The following is a 10,145-nucleotide window of genomic DNA, read 5'->3' on the forward strand; positions in this document are numbered from 1 at the left end:
GTAGGGTATGGGGGGGGGGGGGGGCCCTCCCCTTGATGTACGTGTTGATTGGAAAGTTGGGGGGTGCTTGGATATTTTTTGGAAAACTCTAAGAAGGGGGCGGCCTTCAGTCTTTGGTTTACAAGACCAACGTTTTTTATAAACTATTAGAGTGGTTAGAGGTTGAGTATCTTATTTTCTAGGAGACTAGTAATGGGGAATAAGATGAGAATGATTGTGAAGTAGGTAGTTGAGGCGAGTTGTCCGATGATAATAAATGGATGTTCGACTGGTTGGCTACCGATTCATGTAAGGATTAAAAGATTTGTTACTAGGATTCAGAATAGAAGTTGGGAGAGAGGTCGGAAGGTTATAGTTCGTTGCTTTGATATGTGGAGGAATGGGGCTAGAAATAGAATTAAGACGGAGGCGGCTAGGGCTAGGACTCCTCCTAATTTGTTGGGGATTGATCGTAGGATGGCATATGCAAATAGGAAGTACTACTCAGGTTTAATGTGGGGAGGTGTTACTAATGGGTTTGCAGGTGTAAAATTTTCTGGATCTCCTAAGAGGTTGGGTGAGAATATGGCAAGTGTTATTAGAGGAATGAGGAGGAACAAAAGGCCTAGAATATCTTTTATTGAGAAATAGGGGGGGAATGGGATTTTGTCGCAGTCTGAATAAATACCTAGGGGGTTGTTTGAGCCTGTTTTGTGTAAGAAAGTTAAGTGGATGAGGGTGAGACCTGCAATTAGAATGGGAGGAGGAAGTGGAGGGCAAAGAACCGGGTAAGTGTAGGGTTGTCAACTGAGAATCCTCCTCAAGCTCATTCTACAAGTGTTTGGCCAATGTAAGGAATTGCTGAGAATAGGTTAGTAATTACTGAAGCGCCTCAGAATGATATTTGGCCTCATGGGAGGACATATCCTACGAAGGCAGTTGCTATTAGAGTTAAGAGGAGAATAACTCCTGTGTTTCAGGTTTCTTTATATAGGTAGGAACCATAGTAGAATCCTCGTCCAATGTGTAGGTAAATGCATATGAAGAAGAAGGAGGCGCCGTTTGCATGGAGGTTTCGGATTAGTCAGCCGAATTGAACATTTCGGCATGTATGGGCGACGGACGTGAATGCCAGGGTGATATCCTGTATAATGTATTGCTAGTAGGAGGCCAGTGGTGATTTGGATTGTTAGACAGATGCCAAGAAGAGATCCAAAGTTTCATCAGGCGGAAATGTTTGGTGGTGTTGGGAGGTCAATTAAAGAATTGTTGATTATTTTTAGAAGGGGGTGATGTTTTCGTAAGTTAGGGGCCATTAATTCTTAGTTCTGTGTAAATAAGATTATAATTAAGATAGATAGAGAGAAGGATCCTAGATAGGTTTTGATTAGTCCGGAGTGTAGAGTAGTTGAGATTTTGGATACTTTGAGTTGAAGGGTCGCTAGTCCTTCTGGGCCTATTTTTTTATATCAGGATAGGTCGATTAAATGGGATGCAATGTTCTGGCCGTTGTTTAGGAGTTTAGTAGAGCTGAGGCGGTGTATAAGGGGGTTAAAATATCCTAGAGTGCTGGAGAAGTTTATAGTGATATTTTGTTTGGGGACAGAGAAGGTATGTGTGAGTTTTGATAGTTCTAATGCCAGAATGATGCCTAATGTTGTAATAATGATAGCAGTGGTTTTTGTGACCAGTGGTATGGTTATAGGAGGGGTTTTTGTAGGGGAGATATAAGAGGTAATTAATAGACCAGCCATAATACTTCCGAGAGCGAGACGAGTAATTGGGTTTGTGACTGCTGGGTTGTTTTCATTGATGGGAGTAATGGAGGGAATCCGGGTGTAGTCAGTTTGTACTAGTAGGGCTATACGTAGGCTGTAAGTTGCAGTAAAAGCTGTAGCTACGAGGGTTAGGAGTGCTCAGGTGTTTAGATAGGAGGTGTTAAGACTTTCGATAATGAGATCTTTTGAGTAAAACCCTGCTAAAATGGTGTTCCTATGAGAGTTAAATTTCCGATTGTCAGGCATGAGGTAGTTGTAGGGTGTAGTTTCTGTAATCCTCCTATTTTTCGAATGTCTTGTTCACCGTTAAGGCTGTGAATGATAGACCCAGAGCAAAGGAAGAGTATGGCTTTAAAGAATGCATGCGTAGAGATGTGTAGGAAGGCTAGTTGAGGTAGATTTAGGCCAATAGTGACTATTATTAGTCCTAGTTGGCTGGATGTAGAGAAAGCAATAATTTTTTTGATGTCGTTTTGGGTAAGAGCGCATGTAGCGGCAAATAGGGTGGATAGGGCACCTATACAAAGGCACATAGTTAGGGCAATTTGGTTGTTACATAATATGTGGTGAGTGCGAATAAGTAGAAATATTCCGGCAACTACTATTGTGCTGGAATGGAGTAGGGCAGATACAGGGGTTGGCCCTTCTATAGCTGCTGGGAGTCATGGATGCAGGCCTAATTGGGCGGATTTACCTGTGGCGGCTAGGATGAGCCCTAAGAGAGGGAGAAGGGATATTTGGTTTGGGGAGGATTGCTGTTGAATTTCTCAAGTGTTTACTGAGGATGCTAGTCATGCTATGCAGAGGATTAGTCCAATATCCCCAATACGGTTGTAAAGTACGGCTTGAAGTGCAGCGGTGTTGGCTTCTGCTCGACCGTGTCACCATCCAATCAGGAGGAAGGATATAATTCTGACTCACTCTCAGCCGATAAATAAGAGGAATATGTTATTAGCGATGATTAGGATGAGTATTGCAATGAGAAAGATTAGAAGGTAAAGAGAGAATTTTGTGGTGTGGGGTTCTGAGGCTATATATCATGTTGTAAATTGAAGAATAGATCATGTTACGAATAGTGCAATAGGAAAAAACGTTAAGGAGTATTGGTCTATTTTAAGGCTAAAAGGGATTTTGAAGTTCGCAATAAATTTTCATTCTCAATAGAAAGTGGTATTTTCCATCTTTAAGTAGATGGAGAGGATTATGGGAATTAAACTAACTATGAAGGAAGTTTTAACAGTGTGTATGATGGTTGTTGGAGAGTTTAGGTAGTTTTTGGATAGGAGGGGGAGTAGGATGGGTATAGAGAGGGTAGCCAGGGTCAAGAATATAGAGGTGTTGAGGATTAATGGGAAGTCCATTACTTTTACTTGGACTTGCACCAAGATGAATGGCTTCTAAGACCAGTGGATTGCTATTATCCTTTAAAAGTAAGGGGGCTGAGGTCTTAGGCTCAGATGCAAGAGTTAGCAGTTCTTGTTGGTTAAACCTCCCCTCGGCAGACGAGAAGAGTTTAACTTCTATTTTTAGGATCACAGTCTAATGTTTGGTTTAAAACTATGCTTGCATGTGGGAATTCCTGAGATTAGCTCTGGTTTTAGGATGAGGAGGAGGGAGGGTAGGATATGAAGTGTTGTAAGGAGATGTTCTCGTGTATTTGAATTTTGGGTGGTTGTAATATAGGTTGGAGTTGGACCTCGTTGGGTTATAAGGAGTATGTAGAGGGTATAGGCTGCAGTTAGTAGAGTTGCGGCTCCAGTTAGGATAATGGTGAAGGTGGATCAGTTGAAGAGTGCAATTATGATAGTTAATTCAGCTATCAGGTTAGTGGTAGGAGGAAGGGCTATGTTTGTTAGGTTGGCTAGGAGCCATCAGATTCCTGTTAGAGGTAAAAGGGGTTGTAGGCCTCGTGTTAGAAGGAGAGTACGACTATGTATGCGTTCCTAGTTTGTATTAGCTAGGCAAAATAGTATGGAAGAGGTGAGTCCATGTGAAATCATTAGGATTATGGCCCCTGAAAAGGATCAGTGGGTTTGGATTATTGTTGCGGCAATGACTAGACCTATGTGGTTTACTGAGGAGTAGGCGATTAATGACTTAAGGTCGATTTGGCGTAGGCAGATGGAGCTTGTCATTAGTGCCCCTCATAAGGCTAGGGTTAAAAATGGGTAGTAGAGGTAGTCTAATAGGGAGTTTGTAATTATTGAGGTACGCATAATGCCGTATCCCCCGAGTTTGAGGAGGAGCGCAGTTAGGAGTATGAATCCTGCGATTGGTGCCTCTACGTGGGCTTTTGGGAGTCATAGGTGTAGTCCGTAAAGGGGAGCTTTCACTATGAAAGCGAGCAATAGGGCTAGACTTGATATGAGGCCTGTTCAGGAGTTTGTAAGAGATGAGTGTGAAAGTTTTATTATAGTGATGTGTATAGTTCCTGTTTGGGTGTGAAGATAGAGGATCACTACTAATAGGGGAAGAGAACTAATTAGTGTATAAAATAAGAGGTAGATTCCAGCACTTAAACGTTCTGGTTGGCTACCCCATCGTGTGATTAGAATTAGGGTAGGGATTAGGGTAGCTTCGAATGCGATATAAAATAATATCAGTTCTAAGGCTGAGAAGGCCAAGATAATGAATGGTTGGGTGAGGATTATGGTTATGGTAAAAATATATTTTCGTGTGGGAGGTTCTTGTTGAAGGTGATTTTGGTTTGCCAGAATTATAAGAGGTAGAAGTCAACAAGATAGAACTAATAAGGGGGATGAAATTTGATCAGTTCCAAGTCATGGTGATAGGTTTTTGCTAGGGTAATAGGTTGAAGGAAGTCATTGTAAGCTAGCGGTTGCAATTAAGAGGCCGTGCGAGGTGACATTGAGTCATAGGAATTTTGGAGGAGATAAGAGGGTCATGGGGAGTAATATGACCGTGGGGAGAATAATTTTTTACATTGTAGAAGGTTTAGATTGTGTAAATGATCCGATCCGTGAGTTCGGGTGGAAGCTACTAGGACTGCTAGACCGGCGCCTGCTTCACAGGCTGAGAATGCTAACATAAGAATGGGCATTAAGGTGGGGGATGTTGTTTGGGTTTGAATAGGTCATATGGAGAGGGCAATGTATATTGATAGTATTATACTTTCTAAGCATAGCAGGGCAGAAATTAGGTGTATTCGGTGAAAGGCTAGTCCTAGACTACTTAGGGTGAAGGCAGAGTAGAAGCTTAAATGCAGAAAGGTCATTGAGAAAGTCACGGAGTAGGACTGTGGTTTGTTGAGCCGAAATCAACTGTCTTTGCTAGACTAACTTTCTGAAGTTATTCTGCTCATTCTAAGCCCCCTGGAATTCATTCATAAATTAGCCCTAGTGCGAGGAGGAGAATGACTGTGGAGGTTCATGTTAAGGTAGTGAGGGGGGAGAGGAGTTGAGTAGCCCATGGGAGGGGCAGTAGGAGGGCAATTTCTAGGTCGAACAAGAGGAATAAGATTGCGACAAGGAAGAATCGGATTGAAAATGGGAGGCGGGCAGAGCCCAGTGGGTCAAAGCCACATTCGTATGGGGATAATTTTTCTGAATCTGGATTTATTTGAGCTAATCAAAGGTTTAGTGAAGATAATACATAGTGATAGAGAAATTGTGAATATAAAGAGGATGATGTTAATTGCCTTTCTCTGGTTTTGATCCAGATTTTAGAGATTGGAAGTCAATTGTAATTAATATACTAGAAGGGCAAGATCCTCATCAATGGATTGTTATGTAGAGGAACAGTCAGATAATGTCAACAAAATGTCAGTATCAGGCCGCTGCTTCAAAGCCAAAGTGGTGGGTGGATGTGAAGTGGAATTTTACGAGGCGGAGGAGGCAAATCAAGAGGAAGGAGGATCCAATGATTACGTGGAGACCATGAAATCCTGTGGCGACGAAAAAGGTTGATCCATAGACTCCGTTGGCAATTGAGAATGGAGCTTCATAATATTCTATTGCTTGAAGTGCTGTAAAGTAGAATCCTAATAGGACGGTTATAAGTAGGGCTTGGGTAGCTTGGTTCCGATTGCCCTCTGTAATGCTGTGATGTGCTCATGTGACAGTGACTCCTGAGGCTAGGAGGATAGCAGTGTTTAGTAGGGGGACTTCTATTGGATTGAGAGGTTTGATTCCTATAGGTGGTCATTGTCCTCCGAGTTCTGGAGTGGGGACTAAGCTGGAGTGGAAGAATGCTCAGAAGAATCCTAGGAAGAAGAATGCTTCAGATGTAATAAATAAAATTATTCCGTAACGTAAGCCCTTTTGGACTGTAGGGGTATGGTGGCCTTGGAATGTGCTTTCTCGTACGATGTCACGTCATCATTGGAGTATCACTAGGATTATAGAGAGTAGGCCTAGGAGTAAGAGTTGGATAGAGTTGTGGTGAAATCATATGGCTAACCGAGGTAGTGAGGAGGGCGGCTGCTGCTCCAAAAATGGGTCAAGGGCTTGGGTCTACTATGTGAAATGAGTGGGCTTGGTGTGTCATTAAGGGTTAAATGTTTTCTTGTAAGTAAAGGCTTAGAAGAAGTACAAAGACATACGCTTGGATTATTGCCAAGGCCACTTCTAGAATTGTTAAGAGGAGTAGAATTGTTCTAGTTAGAAGGGACACGGTAGGTATAATGGGAAGGAGGACGGTAGTGGCTGTTGAAATGAGTTGGATGAGCAGGTGTCCTGCTGTGAGGTTGGCTGTGAGGCGAACTCCTAAGGCTAAAGGGCGAATGAGAAGGCTTGTTGTTTCAATTATGATGAGGGCAGGAATTAGAGGTGTTGGGGTGCCTTCTGGTAGGAGGTGTCCAAGGGAAGCTGAAGGTTGGTTTCGTAGGCCTGTTAGCAGGGTGGCAAGTCATAGAGGGAAGGCGAGGGCTAGGTTTATTGATAGTTGGGTAGTAGGTGTGAATGTGTAAGGTAGGAGGCCTAATAGGTTAATTGTTAGAAGTATAATTATGAGTGATGATAGGATTCGGTCTCATTTATGGCCTTTTTTGTTTAATGGGGTTATTAGTTGTTTTGTGATTAAATGGAGAAATCAGAGTTGAAGAGTTGAAAGACGATTTGTAACTCATCGATTGCCAGGAGAAGGAAGTAATAGGGTTGGGAATAACAGCGAGATGAGGATAAGGGGGATTCCGAGGAGGGTTGGGCTTATGAATTGATCAAAGAAGCTTAGGTTCATGGTCAGTTTCAGGAATGGGTTTTTATAGTGGGTAGTGTTTTGTTGGAGGGCGAGTTAGTTGGGGTAAATAGTAAGAGTTTAGGTTGAAGGATAAGAGAAAAAGTGAATCATGAAGTTAGTATGATAAAAAGTCAAGGTGCGGGGTTTAGTTGGGGCATGTCATTAAGGAGGGTGAATAATCCTCTTTCTCTAGCTTAAAAGGCTAGTGCTGGTTCATAGCTTCTTAATGATTAGGATGTTAGAAGTGAAGATCAGTTTTCGAAGTGTGTTAGAGGGGCTGATTCTACTACGATAGGTATGAAACTGTGGTTGGCTCCACAGATTTCTGAGCACTGACCGTAGAATATTCCAGGACGGGTTGTGATAAAGGGTTTTCACCTTTGATTTAGTCTTGACAAGACTATGTAATGATTTTACTAACAACCCATAAGAAAGAAGCATGAGTGGTTTGATGCGGTTGGCTTGAAACCAGCTTATGAGGGTTCGATTCCTTCCTTTCTTGTACTTGGACAAAAGCTGGTTCTTCAAAGGTATGGTAGGGAGGAGGGCAGCTGTGAATTCATTCGATGTTTGTGGAGGTAAGTTTTGGTCGCACTACTTTCCGTTTGGATGTGAAGGCTTCTCAGATAATGAACATTAGTATAATTCCAGCTACTATGGAGATGAGGGAGCTGATGGAGGATAGGGTGTTTCATAAGGTATAAGCATCTGGGTAGTCTGAGTATCATCGTGGTATAGCAGCTAGGCCTAGGAAATGTTGTGGGAAGAATGTTAGGTTGACCCCAAAGAATATTACTCCAAAGTGGGCTTTAGCTCATGTAGAGTGAAGGGTGTAGCCAGTGAACAGTGGGAATCAATGTGTGAAGCCAGCTAAAATGGCGAATACTGCCCCCATAGATAATACATAGTGGAAATGTGCAACTACGTAGTAGGTGTCGTGCAGGGCGATGTCTAGGGAGGAGTTGGCAAGAACGATGCCTGTTAGTCCACCAATGGTGAAGAGGAAAATAAAGCCTAGGGCTCATAGTATGGGCGGGTCTCATTTGATTGTTCCACCGTGTAGGGTTGCTAGTCAGCTGAAGACTTTAATGCCAGTGGGGATTGCAATAATTATGGTGGCGGATGTGAAGTAAGCTCGGGTATCTACGTCCATTCCAACTGTAAATATGTGGTGAGCTCATACGATAAAGCCCAAGAAACCAATGGATAATATGGCTCAGACTATGCCTATGTAGCCAAAGGGTTCTTTTTTACCGGCGTAGTAGGCTACAACATGGGAAATAATTCCGAATCCTGGTAGGATAAGGATGTAGACTTCTGGATGGCCAAAAAATCAGAATAAGTGTTGATATAAAATTGGGTCTCCGCCTCCTGCGGGGTCAAAGAATGTAGTGTTTAGGTTTCGATCTGTTAGAAGCATTGTAATGCCAGGAGCGAGGACTGGTAGGGAGAGGAGAAGTAGAACTGCAGTAATTAGGACGGATCAAACGAATAGAGGGGTTTGGTATTGTGAGAGAGCAGGTGGTTTTATACTGATTGCTGTGGTGATACAGTTGATTGCCCCAAGGATGGATGAGACACCTGCCAGGTGAAGGGAGAAGATGGCAAGGTCTACTGATGCACCGACGTGGGCTAGATTTCCGGCTAGGGGTGGGTATACTGTTCATCCTGTTCCGGCCCCGGCTTCTACTGTAGAAGATGCTAGAAGAAGTAGGAAGGATGGAGGAAGTAGTCAGAAGCTCATGTTATTTATTCGTGGAAATGCTATGTCGGGGGCACCAATTATTAATGGTACTAATCAGTTACCAAACCCTCCGATTATAATAGGCATTACTATAAAGAAAATTATAACGAAGGTATGTGCGGTGACGATTACATTGTAAATTTGGTCATTGCCTAAAAGGGTGCCTGGCTGTCCTAGTTCTGCTCGAATGAGGAGACTAAGGGCTGTGCCGATTATACCAGCTCATGCGTCAAAAATAAGGTAAAGTGTGCCGATATCTTTGTGGTTAGTGGAAAATAGTCAACGGTTGATGAAAGTCATAGGTAAGATGGCTGAGTGTAGAAGCGTTAGGCTGTAGTCCTTTTTACAGAGGTTTGATTCTTCTTCTTATCGATTCTGTAGTGAAGTTCCTGTTGAGTTGCAAGCTCATTGATGTGCATTAAACATGCGCCGGGATCTAGTAGACAGAAGCCTGTTGGTTGGGGCATTTAGCTGTTAACTAAAATTTTATGGGATCAAATCCCATCTGTCTAGGGGGAGGTTCTAGCTTAATTAAAGCATCTGAGTTGCATTCAGGAGATGCAGGTTAGTATCCTGTGTACCTTAACAGAAACTAAGAGGGATTAGCCCTTGTTTAAGGCTTTGAAGGCCTTCAGTTTAAATAACCTAAGTTTCTAAGGGATTGCGAGTACTATGGGAGATAGTGGTAGGAGTATAATTGATAAGGAGGTAAAGGTTGTGGTTAGGGTGTTAGTTGGTTTGTTAGTTTGTCATTGTTTTATGTAGTTAGTGAAGTTTGGGGGTAGTGTGATGGTTGCACAGTAGGTCAGTCGTAGGTAGAAGAAAAGTCCAAGTAAAGAGAGTAGGGTAATAGCTGTGGCTACTACTGTTAGTTCTTGTTTTGTGAGCTCTTGAATAATTAACCATTTGGGTAGGAATCCCGTTAGGGGAGGAAGACCTGCAAGGGAGAGGAGAGTGAGCATAAGGATTGTGGTTAGTGATGGAATTTTGGTTCATGTGGATATAACAGTGGATAGTTTTAGGGGATTGGTTGTGTTAAGGATGAAGAAGATGGCGGAAGTTGTTACAGTATATAGATAGAACGTAATTAAAGTCAGATTGGGGTTATAGTTGAGAATAATAGTTATTCATCCTAGGTGTGCGATAGATGAGAAAGCTAAAATTTTGCAAGTTTGGGTTTGGTTAAGTCCTATTCAGCCACCTAGGGCTGCGGAAGCAATAGCTATCGAAGATAGGAGAGCTGGGTTGAGTGAGGGGGATGTTAGGTAGAATAGTGTGGTTGGTGGAAATTTTATGACTGTGGCTAGTAGGAGGCATGTTGTTATAGTTGAGCCTTGAAGAACTTCTGGAAATCAGAAATGAAATGGGACTAAGCCTAGTTTAATTGAGATTGCAATGGTTAGTAGTATACATGATATGGGGTGGGTTAGTTGGGTGATGTCTCATTG

At 42.5% G+C, this 10,145-nt stretch overlaps 1 pseudogene; it reads right to left on the reverse strand.

The window, feature by feature from the left end:
• Positions 1 to 9,350: 9,350 nt before the first annotated feature.
• Positions 9,351 to 10,139, reverse strand: LOC115307596 (annotated as a pseudogene).
• Between the last annotated feature and the right edge of the window lie 6 nt (positions 10,140 to 10,145).

Source organism: Manacus vitellinus, unplaced genomic scaffold, assembly GCF_001715985.3.
Source record: "Manacus vitellinus isolate BGI_N305 unplaced genomic scaffold, ASM171598v3 ctg7180002427997_pilon, whole genome shotgun sequence".
Lineage (NCBI taxonomy): Eukaryota > Metazoa > Chordata > Aves > Passeriformes > Pipridae > Manacus > Manacus vitellinus.